Here is a 17,129-nt window from a genome sequence, read left to right on the forward strand (position 1 = left end):
AAATATGTTTACGTGTATGATAGCATTTTCCTATCGTACGAAGCTTATACTTAATCCTAATTGGAATCTGTTTCAACTCAATAAACATGCTTCATAGTCAGCATAGTTATCAGGAATCTGTATATTAATATCGGTACGACTCCTTTAACACAATAATAAGACACTTATTAAAATTATATTCTGTGAACTATAAGATTTATTAACTGGGATAAAAGAACTGTTGTAAATTCTTAACAAGGAATGCCATGACATATGGACAGTTTTACATATACAGCCAACATCTAAATTTGAAATCACTAAACTAATGTAATATATCATTGAATTTAAAGACATAAAGGATGAGATAAAATGGTAAAATGCATACAACGGCCTTAACTCATACAGTTAATCCTAACATATAACCGAAGGTACGATATTGTATTTGATTTATCAATTCAAATTACCTTTCAAAATCATTCCAGATAAAATGTGGCTATTAGAGGCATTTATAAAAGCAATAAAATTGTAATGGCGCCTCGTGGATCACAGGGTGCGTATTTGGCGGGAGACCGGGCGCCATATGTTTGTGGTCAGCTGATGTCTCCGATTGATGGCTGTAATTTTACCGCCATTTTTCACAGATTCGTTCTCAATGTAGAATATCGCCATACGTTCTTTAACACTTTTTTAAAACCGCTTGAATATAATGTTTAGTATTATTTATTCATTTTGTATTATTTTCCGTATAGTCTTCATTATAAATTCAATTTATTTGTGTTGCATTTTCCAATGCTCATCAAGTATATGAGTATACGTGAAAAGTATATGTGCTTACAAGAAATTCATTCTAGATCTGCCTACGTGAAATAGAACCAAAAAAATAACTCTGTAAATAGAAAATGTATCCGTTTATGCATTGTACGATTGAGAAACCAGCCGTCTTTTCCTAAACTGGCCCCGAGCACAGGAAGAGGTACATAGTAATGAAGTTTATTTTAGAAATACACTTAAACCAGTTTTTAAGGTCTAAATTGAAATAATATTCTTTATTTGTATTGATGCACAACCCATTTCAATAATAAAATTATTATTTTGTGACCCGTGTTCCAGGACTGGAGAGCACAATCTTAAAATCTAAAATTTTGAACATAATACAAACTTTATTAAGTAACAACAAAAGAAAATCACCAAGAAATGGAAATTAAAACATAATAAAATTGCATTACAAAATGATCAATAAATATTACAATAGTTGTGAGGAAATTATAATGATGTAACAATGCGCATAAATAAAGTATTTAAGTTGAGCGATTTTTACTATGAACATTAGTAGACCGTTTTTTATCGCGATTAGTATCCAATAAGTTATCCAATAAATTCTACAAGCGGGACCCCAGCCGAGACCACATATTGGACTTATTGGCATTCCATATCTAGCTTCTTACAATACTTACTAAAAGCTTAATAGTGTAAACTTAATAATGTACAGAATTTTACCCATTTGGCAATGTCAAGTTCTAGTGTTACATTTGAACGATTGTACTTTATTAAAATAACGAAACACGAATTTCCTTTTAATTTATAATAGAAGTTTTTTCGGTTATAATAGTGGCTATTTTTTTACAAATTGACTATACAGGACAGTAAAAGTGTATTTTATCAGGAATATTTAAAAAATATATTAAATATATTTAAGTTAAAAAATGGTAAATTGTTCACACAGTACTCCTAGATTAATTTGACTACTCGTTGAAAATTAAGTGATGACACGAAATAACAAAGCACAATAACGGTTATTTACCATGTCTGTCGTACATAACAAAATAACCCTCACTGTCACGTGTGTGGGACATCGTCCAAACTGTTTCATTGGCTATTTCCCGTCAGTAACAGTTTCCCGTTGTAGGCCAGACCGAGTTTCCATCACCTGTTTCGGTTAACCAGATACAAACAATGTACATTGGAGCAATAATACACACGTATTAATGTGAGTGGTTGTTATAACATGAATTGACGTGTTCATTGTTCCCGATCCCCTATTTTTTTTATCTATTATTTTATTTCAGTATTTTGTAGCCGGTGTTTATTTTCTTGTTTTCACGACCTAACCAGTTAACGAAATGTTTGTTATTGATTCAGTAGTTTCCTTTTGTGATTAAAAAAACTTTGGCTTTTATTTTTTTAATAATCTCGTTATTTGTTAAGTACTTTCTCACTCTAACACAAGGGTACCAGATTCAATATCTCGATACGCCGTGAAAACTTAGTTTTTTACTAATCTTGATGGAATATAAAACCCGCAATACAAAAACTTACAATTTGGCTACCGGAATTATCCTTAAACAAAGAAATGTAATTGTTAATCGCACAGACGATAGGATTATTGGTTTCAATTTTGTTTAAAAACTAAGGTAACATTTCTACTGTATTAAGCATGTTTAAGCGTAATTTAAATGTTATGTGTGTATTTAATTTTCCTTTTTCTTAAAGATTTTGGAATATTCCACTCAAGCTTCCCACTAATAAACTAAGGTAAAACTAAATCAGTATTCTGAGAATCTGTAACAATGCCGATAGTAGATATTGATATCCGATTATTGTAAATCCAGTTCAAGATAAATTCATGTTAAGTTACTAATCCCCAAAACAGTTAATTGATCCCTCCAATGATTGATTCATTAGCCTGAAGCCTTGTTCACTAAACACTACTACACCATAGACTACGGTTGTAGACCATCATAACATCCATAGGCAATTTTATATGCTGGTACAGCTATGGAATAGTTAGAATCAAAAAGAAACGTTTGGGCTGTGAGATTATCAATATTATTCGCCACACAGTTCATTAAGCTTAATTATCACAAAGCAAAAATTCAGAATTTTTTTATGAAAATTTCTAAAATATTTTATTATTTTTTCTCTGATCATTTAACAGCTGCTACCATTATATTCAATTACTCGCATTTGGCTCTATATGGCATAAGATATGAAATGAATTACTAACGATAACTTGGATCGGATTCTTGATTTTCTCTTTATTTTGATCCAAGGAATCCCTACGTAAAATATGTCCCCACCTTTTTTGAAAACCATGTATAGATTTTATCTTTTGTGTGTTTTCAAGTATACAGCTGTTTCCCTCAACTCTAGCTGATTCTGTTTGATTCTGAGGACTAAGATAACTAGTTAAATCCACAGAATACATCTTTGTACAGTGAAAAAGCTATGAAACTATTTAATAACTATGCTATGAAATGACTGAGTGGTCGGGTATATTATAGGTCTCGCTTTCACATACGAAGGTGAGTTTTTATTCTAATAAGAATAGATTCTGTACCAGTTGTCAATTTTAATTAGCTGTACATTATGAAGTTTTTAAACTGTTTGAAGATAGATATGCGTCAATCTCTGATGAACTGTTTTATTGAATTGGACATACATACACGATAAAACGACACTGGCAAAATTGAACTAATAATAATAATATAGAATTTTCCTCTACAGCGCTTCTTGAGCTCAAACTTCACAACAGATTTACATGCAAATTCGAAAATCTGTTTTGCAAAATTCTGAATGCATTCCAGTCTCAGAATCTTGTAACATCGTACTCTTCGCATTTTTTGGATGAAAATTGCCTACAGCCTCCCCAACCCACCAAAAGGTTAAAATACGGCTCGGGTTAAAGCTCAGTATGATGTGAAAACAATGTACTACTTTTTAAATCAGTTGTTCTGAAAAAATACTGCATATAATTTATTTTTAAACTATTTCCAATTTGAAAACACGCATACTGTAAACGCTGCTTACATCACACTGCACTGTAACTGATTGCACACCATAACATGAATGTAGTAGTAAGGTAGTAAGTTAGGTCAAAGCTGGACACTAGGTCTGATGATAACCAACTTGAAACTAATCTAAGCATTCCAATGCAACATAATTTTCTGTGTACATCCTTAATGTTTATAGTATAACTTCACATGGACTAGAAAGTGTTTACAATTAAATTTGCTATACAGTAGACCCTAAAGATACTGATTATAATCATCATTATCATGATTATAAATATTTTAAATCTGTTACATTTATCAGTCAGTTTCTTCTGCGCTTATTATGTTGATTCCATTTATGCCTAGAATGATTTGATGGCCGCACATGTGTGTATATTTTGTTTAAAACCACAAAATAAAGTATCCACTCTTTATTCTACGGTACAAAGTAATTTTCAGGTAAACCCTGACACGTCACCATGTGATGACGTCATCGTTGTCAACACCAGTATCTGACAAGCTCTGTTCAACATTTGATGAGTTGGCGAGAATTAATAAAAAAATTAGTATGTGTATTTTGTATTAAGTAAATACAGGAAGGGTGAAATTGTTGCAAGAATTGTTATTTGTTTGAGGATTTCACAATAGATTTCTACGATATGTTAAATTAAGGTAGCGTGTTTAAAACTAATTTTAAACTCAATTTTCTTTAAGATTTTTTTAGTCAGAGGTTACTGCTTGATTGCTAATACATGGTTCATACAAATTAATTATTTGAGAAAAATCCTATCTTTAAGTTGATAAATCGATGTCATTAACTAATAAGGATGATATTATACAGTGAGTAAATTAAGTCTTGAAACAAATCTGTGTTTTTCAAACCGAAATAGATAGAAATATTCTGTTTGTGGCAATAATTTTTAACAAAAGTTCTGCAGTTGTTTACGTCAAAAATATTTGTTAACCCCCCTAATGGGGTAGGGGGTAGGGGGTGGCTTTGTTTCAAATAGCAACCCCTATTGAGTGACCCCTCATTTTGAAGAAATTTTCAAAAAGATATTCACCTCGGATTTGCGTCATTGTATTTCTTTTGACAAATCATTCAAAATGAAGGGTCACGTCACTCAATAGGGGTTGCTATTTGAAAAAAAATAAGTCACCCCTACCCCTACCCCATTTGGGGGTAAACAAATATTTTTGACGTAAACAATTCCAGAACTTTTGTTAACAGTTATTGCCACAAACAGAATATTTCCATTTATTTCGGTTTAAAAAACACAGATTTGTTTCAAGACTAAATTTACACACTGTACAAATTATCATGAGCTAGGAAGGTGTACGTATCAACCACGAAACGTTAAACTTTACTCAATACTACTGTGAACCCCTTGACACATGCAATAAAACCTGTTATTTCTAGGAACAATAAAATATGTATTACCCTCTTGCTTCGGTTCCTAAGCCTTGCTTCTACACGTGATCTTCTCAAGTTCTGCTGAGAGTGTAAGTCTATTGTGAGGGTGTTTGTGTTCATAAGCATGATATTGTTGTCACCTCTTACATGCTAAGCCGATTACGATTCCTTGCATGGTTCCGTCCTACCTATTTGTCTTGAGCCTTTTGTCTTTTCTTATTTACTTAAACCAACTAAATCGTTGTGCGTTTAGGAAATATGTTTAGATAAACAAGATTAAACTACACATTTTAATAATTAACAGTTCCGTACTTGGCATTTAATTCAATTTTTGTTAATATATTTTTTTAATCTTCTAATAATAATTCAAACATATATCACATTATGTTTAAGTTAGCTCCATCTAATTAAAATCATCACGAGTTTTTTAGCGAGTTGAAATATATAACTAGGGGTTTTTTCGAAAAATCAATCCTATCCCAAACAAAATGGGTAAGTTTGATTACTAAATGGGTTGGCTAGAGAGAATAGTTGTTAATTTATTTAAATTTATATATTTGTAAAACTGACTTTACTAATACGTATAATTTTGCTAGGGAAAATTGGCAAAATAATATTTCAATCTAATAATACAAAATTTATCAATTTAATTAGGAGTATTTTACAACATATTCAGTTTAAATCAATATTCCCATAAAATATAACATTATTTATAAAATACGAAAATATGTTTTTGTCTTAAATCGTTTTGTCGTAAATTAAAACCCGAAAGCTAAAACATTGCCAAAAAATATGAATAAATAAACAGAAAGTGCTATTTAGATAGCAAAATAAAATATTTAAAAGTAAATAACTGTGAAAATTGTTATGAAATATGAATACATAAGATGATCGGTTTAACTATAAGACAGCAAACTTGTCTATTGCGGTTCACTATTCTGAAATGCAGATTCTCATTTCACAGTAGGTAAACAAAGCCTATTGCAGGTATTAGTGTAACAGTCGTGAGACAAACCATCTGTCTGAGGCACAAAACTTGAGACTCACTGCTTGCTGGCTGACAAGATAATGTAAATCATCACTGGATGTAGTTATAAATAATGGATGATTAAAATGTGCAACAGATTTAATTAATATATTTTACAACCAAACCAATACGAATAGGCAAGAAGTTTTTTTTTTTTTCTTATTTGTAATATTTACAAAACATGAAATTTTGGTTATTAATTTAATTCTATATCTTAAAGCCTTGTTAAAATCAGTTTACAGTTTTACTAGGAATAAACGGTATCAGCAATCTGACACATACTTTTTACCTTTTGCTTGTCAACAACCTTAATTATTGGTAAGTTGTGGGAGTAACTATGATATTTTATAGGAAAACATAACAAAAGTTGCAATAACCTTTGAACATTAATTGTAACAACAATGGGGGTTGCACTATTTTGTTTAGAATTATAAGGACCATAACACATTAATTTTAAACAAAAACAAATTTTTTCCTAAAATCTGATTTGTTTGTTTTTTTATGGGGTTTTTATGGTAAAATAACATAAGATACAACCACTTTGGAACCATTAATTTTACGGAAATGGGATTTGTACGATTTTGTTCAGTTTTAAAGAACTATAACATACTAAAATTACCACTTTTAATCAAAATCGTTAAGGCCATTTTCGAAAAAATCTTATTTAGCCAATATTTTATGGGATTTTATGGTAAAATAACCATTAAAAATAAAATTTCGAAAAAATAAAAAAAATACCTGGAAATATTGTGTATTAGTACCTACAAACCAAATTTCATCAAAATCGAACTAGAGGTGTGGTCTGTAGCTCTGGACACATCCATACACACCAACACACACACAGTCGTCACTTCGAAAACCACTTTTTTGGATTCAGGGGGACCCAAAAGAATATATCCACTTGAACATTTTGTCGAAAAAAATAATTTCTCAATATACTGTGTATAGGGGGAGATAGTAAAAATGGACCACAGGTGAAATTCATGAGTATGATAGAAAGATTATAAAATGTTATACCAGAAACATAAATAATTATGTTTGCATTTACATTTTATCTCAAATAAATTTCGTTAACCTGACACCCAGTAACTCCATTCTCCAGAAGTAGCAAATGAATGTCGGGTTTGACAGGAAATCTGTTTTGTTGACAATCGGGTGATATCCGGTGGCCTTTAAATCGACCCATCATTATAAACACATGCGTGTTTATGTTTGATACATCTATTGTATCCGCAATCAGTTTTGTTACTCTTGCAATTAGTAATACTTTCTCTATTGTTACAAGATTTATAGTTTATTCTACATACTATTGTGTTAAAATATATATTCAGATAACTTTTTTTAAATCTCAGCACAGTTCTGAAGAAGTCTTAACAAAAATTATAATATTGGTCGTGTGGACTAAATTGGGTAAAAATTAAACAGTTTTCAAAAACAATCAATTAATTTAGAACCAAAGACGCAAGGTTAGTAAAATGTATGTACCTCTAAAATATTTCCTAGGGTGAATTCTCTATTATTTTCTTTCATAATTTTCAATATTCATTGTTTAACGGAATATTATTTTTTTCTTAACTTGTGCATGAATGGTGGATGTAATGCGATAAAGCACGGAATTTGACCTAAAGAATGCGAGTAACCACTATAAAGGGAAGGGAGCTGGATGGTGAAACAGTAGAAATATATTTCAAATCTTAGAATACATTTTATTATATTGTATTTTCTTACTTTCAGATTCATAATTTCCCCACGCAAATTAGACCAACATGTACGAAATTTGCTTCTTTTCATAGCTATACCTGAGAGCCGATTCATAATGACAAAATCCTAGTAAAAACACAGGTTTAGTTATTTTGCTGCAACTACTAGCTAAGGTTGACCAATTAGGATGTATTAGATTATTTTATTTATACGAACAGTGTTAAGTCAAAAACGAGTTCTTCCAATAACTGTTTGCCAAGATACTAGAGGGACTCCAATATTGGCATTCCATCTTTAGCCTTTTACAGTTTTTGCTGTATTACCGAAACATCATATACGGATTTTAATAGATTTTTTATAATAAGTTGCTTGTTAGATTTTAAAATCTTTATATTCTCATATCAACCTAACACGACTATCCCCCATCATTTTAAACAAATACTTTTTTTTACATCTATATAATATTACAAATAAATACATAACATTTTTAATAGATTATATGTAAACAAAGTGCATATAATTTTCATACAATCTCTATAGTTATTGTATTGAACGATGAATAAAAAGTTATGACACGAAATAACAACGTGCAATAACAGTTATTTACCACGTATGTCAGACATAACAAAATAACCCTCACAGTCGCGTGTCATTGTCCAAACTGTTTCATTGGCTATTTCCCGTCAGTAACAGTTTCCCTTTGTAGGCCAGACCGAGTTTCCATCTGGGGTTTCAGATAACCAGTTACAAATATTTTATTTCCTGATTTTTTCTTCTGGTTTTTACAACTATATTACTGTATTGGCTTTCATTTGTTATTTTTCAGCTTTGGCTGTGTTTTAATTTTTTACTAGAGGTCGTCCAGTGGTCGAAAACTCAACCAAAATATGTAAATGAAATTGAATAAAAAATTAGTAAATTAAATTAAAAATTATTTATTTATTCAGGCAAAGTTAGGGTCACATGGCCGTTTCTTACACTATGAATCAGAGTGTTAACCCCACACTGTAAATAAAACATGTGATAGGAATTTGTTTTGATTTTCTGTTTAAATTTTGTTGTTATTTCGTCACCATCATTGCAACCCATAGCTCCCATGCTACTTTTTTTAGTTTTAAAATTCATTTTTTGTGCTTATTTTTGAGTCTATTTTAATTTATAAAGGGATTCTGCACATCTACAGGAAAATAGCTTTCCAACAGTATGCGTAGATTTTCCCTGCGATGCACACGAGCTGAGAAAAAAGGTTTTTTAAAAAAATGCTTGCCTATAAATATAGGTAAGATAGATATTGTAAGGTCCTTCTCGTCTGAGCTAGACCTAGGGATCAGATTCTAGATCTCTAAACACTGTGCAGGAAAACCTAGGTTTATCAGGAAGAGTAATGAAAGATTTAGGTACGCAATAATCCTCTGAAAATATAATACTACGATTATTCAAAATATACTTTCAACCAAGAATATAAATTGTGCATTACTAGGACCTCAAGATTTTTTAACTTGATTAAACACTCTTTAGGTAAATAAAGGGATATGGAATATTATTTTTGGAGCGCCATTAAGCACTTAATATTAAATACTTATTTTTTTTAATTACATTCTAAGCATAGGGTCTGAAAATAAACTAAAGTGCATATACAAACCATGCTTGTCCGTGTTCTAGGATCTCAACTGTTAGCATTTGATCCGATTATTCCAAATCCAATTAGAGGTAAATATTCTTATTCATCGACCATTCCCCAATACAGTTAATTGAACAACCCTCCAATGATTGATTCATTAGTGTGAAGCCTTGTTGACTAACACTGCTATACCATAGACTATGGTTGTAAACCATCATAACAACCATAGGCAATGATCGAAAGTTGGACAATTTACTTAGAATTGTATAAGCTTAGGGTTCCAGATAATATATTTTCCCAATCTCTGTGTTCTTGTTTGTTTTTTTCTTGTTTATTTTAATATTTATTTATGAGGTACCTAAAAAAACGTTTCCTAATTTCTATTTCTATACTAAAAATGGGCTTTACCTTCGTCACTGCAGCTCAAATTCTTGTGGTGTAACTATGTTACGGCCGTTTCGGCATTATAATGCCATCGTCAGACTACAAAAACACAAACTCGGCTGAAGTAGCGTCGTTGAAGTTTAAACACGTAACACATACGAACAATACTATACATTTAAAATATTTACAAAAACCGAACAGGCCTGGTTAACAGGTTAACGCCACCACACCGGGCTCGACATAGAAATCTTCCAGTCGGTTTTTGCTCGGAACGGGAACATGTCACCCGTTAGTACGACAGGCCTGTTCGGTTTTTGTAAATATTTTAAATGTATAGTATTGTTCGTATGTGTTACGTGTTTAAACTTCAACGACGCTACTTCAGCCGAGTTTGTCTTTTTGTAGTCTGACGATGGCATTATAATGCCGAAACGGCCGTAACATAGTTACACCACAAGAATTTGAGCTGCAGTGACGAAGGTAAAGCCTATTTTTAGTTATTATACAGCTCAGCTCAGCGGCTAAAACATGGATTTTAATTATTTCTATATACATCATAAACAGCTGTTTCGAAGGTTTATTTGGTCTGCCTTCGCTAACAAAATAAGTGAAAAAATTCAAGCTAACATCTTGGACCTACACTAATTCTTGGACGAAACCAATTACTTTATACCTGCAAATCATATCGTTAAAACAGTGTTTGCTGGTTATGTCGAAAAGCTAACTAACATATGGCACAACAACGTATTGTTTGCCAATTAATTGGTTATTGTTCTCAATTTTACAGACGGAGAATGTATGATGATCCTATGAGAAATTTAAGTCCAAGGTGTCATTTGTCAGTAGGCTATTAATGACTGTGAAGCTTTAAATAGGACGTTTAAGTCGTACAAGGGTTTTAACCGATAAAACTTCTTTAAAGTACGTTAAAATTTAGAAAATTTAACACTAGACTCATTTATACTACATAAAATAAGACGAACAAAAATAAATACAGCTCAATTCCTAGATTTATCTTCTCTACGCCTGTTGAGTTTTAATTTTAAAATAGATTTCCATGCAAATTTGAACATCTGTTTTGCAAAGTTCTGTTGACAAACCATACCCAGAATTCAAAAGTCTTATATTTAAATCATATACAATCAAATCTATTAGTTTTTAATTCAATTTACTAAGCTCATTTTAAAGTTCAATTTGTTCTGATGAAGACCGGCGAAACTGGTCAGATTTGATCATGATTGAAACAATATGTTGTACATATTATAAATATTTTATTTTTATTTTACAGCAACAGTAAGGATGATAGAAAATCATCGCAAGATTATAATTATATTCCTAAATTATGTCTACAAGCATATTTTTTTTAGTTTACAATAATTTTTAGATATTGAGTGCACATTCGATTTCATCCGGTGGATTCTTCGGTATTAATTTTGTTACGTTAGTGAGTGTTTTAAATATGTAGCCTTCATACATGGTGTATGTATATAAAACGTAATTTTTGTAATAAACACTAACACGTCAGCACGTCCGTGTGATGACGTAATTGTTCTCACCATCAGTCTCTGACATCTATTCAACATTTTTTGAGTAAGCAAGAATTTAATAAAACTATTTTTTTCAGATATATTATTAATAATTGAGCTACCTACATTAAGTGTTTGAAAGTTTTTGTAGGAATGTATTTTTATGTAAAAATATGTACCAAAGTATCTAAAAAATGTATTTAAATATCCATATATTGCGCCATATAGTAGTAAAACCACTGCAGATTTAGGAAAAGCTTACCGTACTTGTTCAGCAAATAAGTGTTATTTAACCATACATTTACAAAGCCTTACTACGAACCCACAAACATGTGTACAATCAAACCTATTATTTCAAAACACAATAAAATATGCATGCTTCAATTCCTAAGTCTTGCTTCTACACATGATCTTCTCAAGTTCTGCTGAGAGTGTAAGTCTATTGTGAGTGTGTTTGTGCTCATAAGCATGATATTGTTGTCACCTCTTACATTCTAAGCTGATAACGGTTCCTTACACGGTTCCATCCTACCTATTTGTCTTATACTTTGTTCCTTTCCTTTTATACTTCGACACAAACTGAGGTAAGTAATTAATAATTTCTTTGTGTATTTAAGTCATGTTTGTCAAGTCTTTGTGTGTTTGTGTTCTCGTTCTAATTTGTGTAGAGTAAATAAAAATACGTCTTATAACACTTTGATGATATATTTACAATTATACTGTTTTGACACGAAGAAACAAATAAAAAATATAAATAAAAACTACAGCTTTATTTTGGCTTGTTCTTGATTTTTATGGGTATTAATACTATTAATTATTAATTTTAAATATCTTAGCTATACATAATATTAAAATGCAATGTTTTACTGGACTTAAGATCCAACACGTCCATTAACGTTTTATATTCATCAACTATTTTATATAAAAATAAATAATGTAAAACTCTAATCCTTAAATAGAAATTTTATAAAACTTTTAAGGCACCAGTATAACAATGTGTGAAAGGTTTGTAGAAGCCAAATCAGCTTGAACAAGTTCCCGTGCTTTCAATGTAACTAGAAAGGGCTACACTGCCTTTTGGCGGGTTTCCAAATTCGGGTTTATTTTCTAAAATCTCTCACAGAATTGTTTATACATCTAAAATATAGTATATATGTCCTGGAATCCTTATTTCGAAAGTTTGATATAAGTATTAATATAGCTTTATAGTTAAATACAAAAACTGTTTTTAATTAATTGTTTGTTTGTGAGCGTTTAGGTGATTTCGACAAAATTATATAAATAATGAATATAGGCTCAATGATAAATCCTTTGGATGGTAAACATCTTAGAATTATAGTTGCTGTCATTTATTTGGCAAATCGTTGGATGAACAAATTACTACTCCATCCAAGTAAAGCAAGATTTCCAAGTAAAGCAATCGTATGAATGCTGATGTCACAACCCATTACTGTTATTGTATTCAAGTTTTTGTATATTATGTGTTTTTCCATGTTACTGTTTCGACGTCCCCAATAAAACTGTTATCACGCACTTCTTCTTACTCCTGCCGTGCAGATCGCAGTTGTCATAGGCTCCGTGAAGTCGAGAATGAAAACATCATAGAAACATTTTTACTATCGGTTAGCATCAATATTTGTTTGTTTTTTAAAATGCCAAGTTGGTGGTTTTTAATTGTTTATTGTAGCTCGTTCCTCTCAAATGGCGCGTTGTTCTTGGACCTTCATCCACGGCTCTCTTGTTGTTTGGTAGTTTTGTGAGCCGCTCCTCGTCCCTGGACAATGGACATGGGATCACGCTTCCGATTCGTTTGCCTGGGTGCAGGTGCGAGGGCGTGGTTTAACTTTTACAACAAACTCTATACGCGAATACAAATGTTTTTTAACCTCTTTGGACACTCTTCAAACCACAAACTGTTTCCAATCAGATCTCGGTAGGAAGAGTTTAATTAGGACGAGACTAAGGTTGGTTTAATTTGCTTGACATGTTTGGCGCTTTAACCTACAGCTTTGGGTCAACCAATAACCATTATTGTAAAGTAGCAGAGACCTGACTGCATTGAATGCATTAATGTGAGCTATTATTATTATTTGTTAAGTACTGTTTTTGAGTTAATGTGGACAAAAATAGTCGGTGTAGGCTATTTTTGTGTTTGAGAATATGTTGAGAGCAAGTCTAGTCTAATTTTTGAACTTCCAAACCCCCATTTAGGAAATGAAAGTGAAAATGTCCTATAAAATGTAGTTTCGGCCCTACTCGTATAGTGAAGGGATATTTTCCTAGATGACAGAAATTTAAATTATTTGTAGATAAGGGGAATTCCTTTTTTATTAAAGATCTTCACGAAATGCCTTGCAATATTTACTATAAACAATAATGAAAAACTAGTATGTCCGTGTAAGTGTTAAACGTTCGAGGGTAATATTTAGAATAAAAAAGTACATGACATATGTAATAGAAATTACCTTGATGGAAAACATCTTTCGACAGAAACTCCTCGGCTTATTACACTAAAAACCTTTTAGATTAGTAATCAACTTAACGTAACCAAGGCTATTGGTTTTATTTTAAACGTAAAATTCAAAAAAGTTATATTAAAATACCATGTACTATTATAAAGAAGAGGTGGTGTCTGTCTGTCTGTGAGTGTGTGTGTTTGTTTGTATGGGCTAAACTATAAAAACTACTGAACCGATTGTGCTCAAATTGGACAAAAATAAAGGTACAGCTCCTAGGATACATATTGACTGCCGTTCGATATTGACCCCGTGGGCTTTCATATTACTAAGGTGAGAGTTTTAAAAGTGGATGTGAATTGGTATCCATGGCAACAAAGATCAAACTCATAATGTTTATATGTAAGGAAACATACTGTTAAATTCACACTATTTCACAATTTCACACATTTTATTCAAACGAATTCAATACTGAAATAATATTTCATATGGAATAAGTAATTGATCAAAGGAATTATACATTGATGAAATAAGTTAAACTCTATAACCGTTGCCGTATCAGCCTTGACTGTTAACCTGAATTTTATGAGAATTATTTAATAGCTTTGTGAAAACAGTAATAAAATACCTTCGCTGAAGCAAACCTGCAGACTAATGGTCTCAAATACTCTAACTGTCAAAGCTAGGTCTAGTGATTAAAGTGGGGGACTTCTAACCTGAAGATCCGGGCTAAAATCCAAACAATAATGAATGGTTTTTGGTTGTGTTATAAATGCCGTGTCCCGGAGGTTGGTCAAACAAACAAAAAGGGACAAAAAGGTTAAACCTATAACTCAAGCAAAAATAAATTTCTCTGCATCAAAGAACTCCTTTCACTGGAACAAATATGATAATAAATTAATCTACTTTTGAAACTCAGTCCCATTCCCTCTACAACAAGGGGTGAGGCAGTATAGGACTCGTGAGCTATGGTCTGCTATGGTATTTATTAACATTTCTGCTCCGTATGTGATAAAGTGTCTAATTTGTGTTCTCAGCGAATTTGCAGTTAAACTTTAACGTCTATTGCACCAATAGCTATTCTCCAGCTGAAAAATGGGTAAGATTTATTACTATAGGGGTGGGTAAAGCGAATAATAGTTTTTTTTTTATTATAGTTTTGTAAAACTGACCTTACTAACACGTATCACTACCACTAACCACTACCATCACCACTATAATTTGGCCAAGGATAATAATATTTAAAACTCGGAAGCTATTCACGTTTACCACATAATAATACGAACTAGAGGTCGTCCAGTGGTCGAAACTCGACCATAAATATGTAATTTAATTATTTTCAAAGCAATTAACCATCACTTAATTTGAAGGCAATAATTAAATAACAATTTATTCATTGGTTGATTTGGATAATATTCTCTAATGATTAGCTAATGACTAAGTGATTTTATTAAAGTAGATTAAGTATGACAAATTCCAAGAATATATTATGCCAGTTTGTTTGTTTTGATTTGACACGTATGAACACATGATCGTATTAAAATAAAAAGGTCCATCTTCAAAGATATTCCAGCACAGCTTAACCACTTCTAGCTAAAAAAATCCAATTGCACTTTACATACTTCTCTATTTTTCACCCCACTCTGTAAATAAAACATGTGATTGGAATTTGTTTTGATTTTCTGTTTATATTTCGTTGTTATTTCGTCACCATCATGGCAACCCATTAAGCCCATGTTAATTTCAAATTCATTTTTTGTGCTTATCTTTGAGCCTATTTTAATTTATAATGGGATTCTGCACACCTACAGGAAAATATCTTTCTAACAGTATGCATAGATTTTCCCTACGACGCACACGAGCTGAGAAAAAAGGTTTTAAAGAAACATGCTTGCCTATTAATATATAGATAGATATATTAACAGAAAGGGTTATCTAGATAGGAAAACAATGTATTAAAAACAATTAACCGTTAAAATTTCTAAAAAAGTATTACAATCTTATAAGATGATCGGTTTTACTATAAGACACCGAACTTGTCTATTGCGGTTCACCATTCTGAAATGCAGATTCTCATTTCACAGTTGGTAAACAAAGCCTATCGTATTAGTGTAACAGTCGTGAGACAAACCATCTGTCTGAGGCACAAAACTTGAGTCTCACTGCTTGCTGGCTGACGAGATAATGTAAATGATCACTGGAGATAGTTATAAATAATACATGATCTTTGTATAGATCAGATTAACATAAAGAATTGCTATTCAAACTAACTCTTACTGAACTGTTTCATTTGTTTGTATTCTTATTCATTCGTTTTTCCGTTTTTATTCATAGAACTTTTTGCGTTTTTCGTTAGGGAACTGCTCAAATTTTGCTATTCTTCTGCCTAAAGTAGAATCTTTGTTAGATAACCTAATCGATAGCTCAATGAAAAATCTCATCTGGGTGGGCTCGAACCAGCAACCATTGGATTTGATGGTAATACTTGGCTACCCAGTTAATCAAGACAAAACTTTGAGATGAACGTTAAATATTTTTTGATAAAAATCCGTAGCTAAGAGTTACAATGAGTATATTCAACTCATATTGGTAGATTTGGCGATATGACCAAAGATTTTTTTATACAGGGTTTTCAAAAAAAGGTGGTGACATAATTAATTTACTTGGTGATCCCTTGGGTCAAAATAAAGAGAAAATCAAGAATTCATTTTTATTCCAAAATCGCTTTGTTAACCAGATATCCGCCATTTTGTATTTGTTACATAAACAGTTTTATGTTTGAATTTTATCAACCGATCTTTAAAAAACTTGGTATTTATCTATATAGTAGGAGAGACCCATGTTAGAAAAACAATTAATCTTGTTTCAACTAAAAGTTTCAAAATATAGGCCATTTTAATTTTGTTTTACTTAAATTACAAAAAATGGCTTCGTATAGATACTGCTTGCAATCGTTAAAAAATAAAATTATTGCGTAAAATTTATGTGTGCAATAAAAATATTACGAATTTTCATCGCGAAGTATAAAAATTGTCGCCAATACATTATTAGTTTCCAATAACCTTTAAAGGAAAAAATCAGTCGTTACACTGAAATATGGTAACTCCATTCTCCGGAAGTAACAAATGAATGTCAGGTTTGACAGGAAATCTGTTTTGTTGACATTCGTGTGATATCCGGTAGCCTTTTAAATCGACCCATCTTTATAAAGATATGTGTGTTTATGTTTGATCTACCTATTGTATCCGCAA

The sequence above is a fragment of the Macrosteles quadrilineatus genome, unplaced genomic scaffold, assembly GCF_028750875.1.
Source record: "Macrosteles quadrilineatus isolate MER2022 unplaced genomic scaffold, UCM_ALF_1.0 Scaffold_6__1_contigs__length_79288215, whole genome shotgun sequence".
Taxonomy (NCBI): Eukaryota; Metazoa; Arthropoda; class Insecta; order Hemiptera; family Cicadellidae; genus Macrosteles; species Macrosteles quadrilineatus.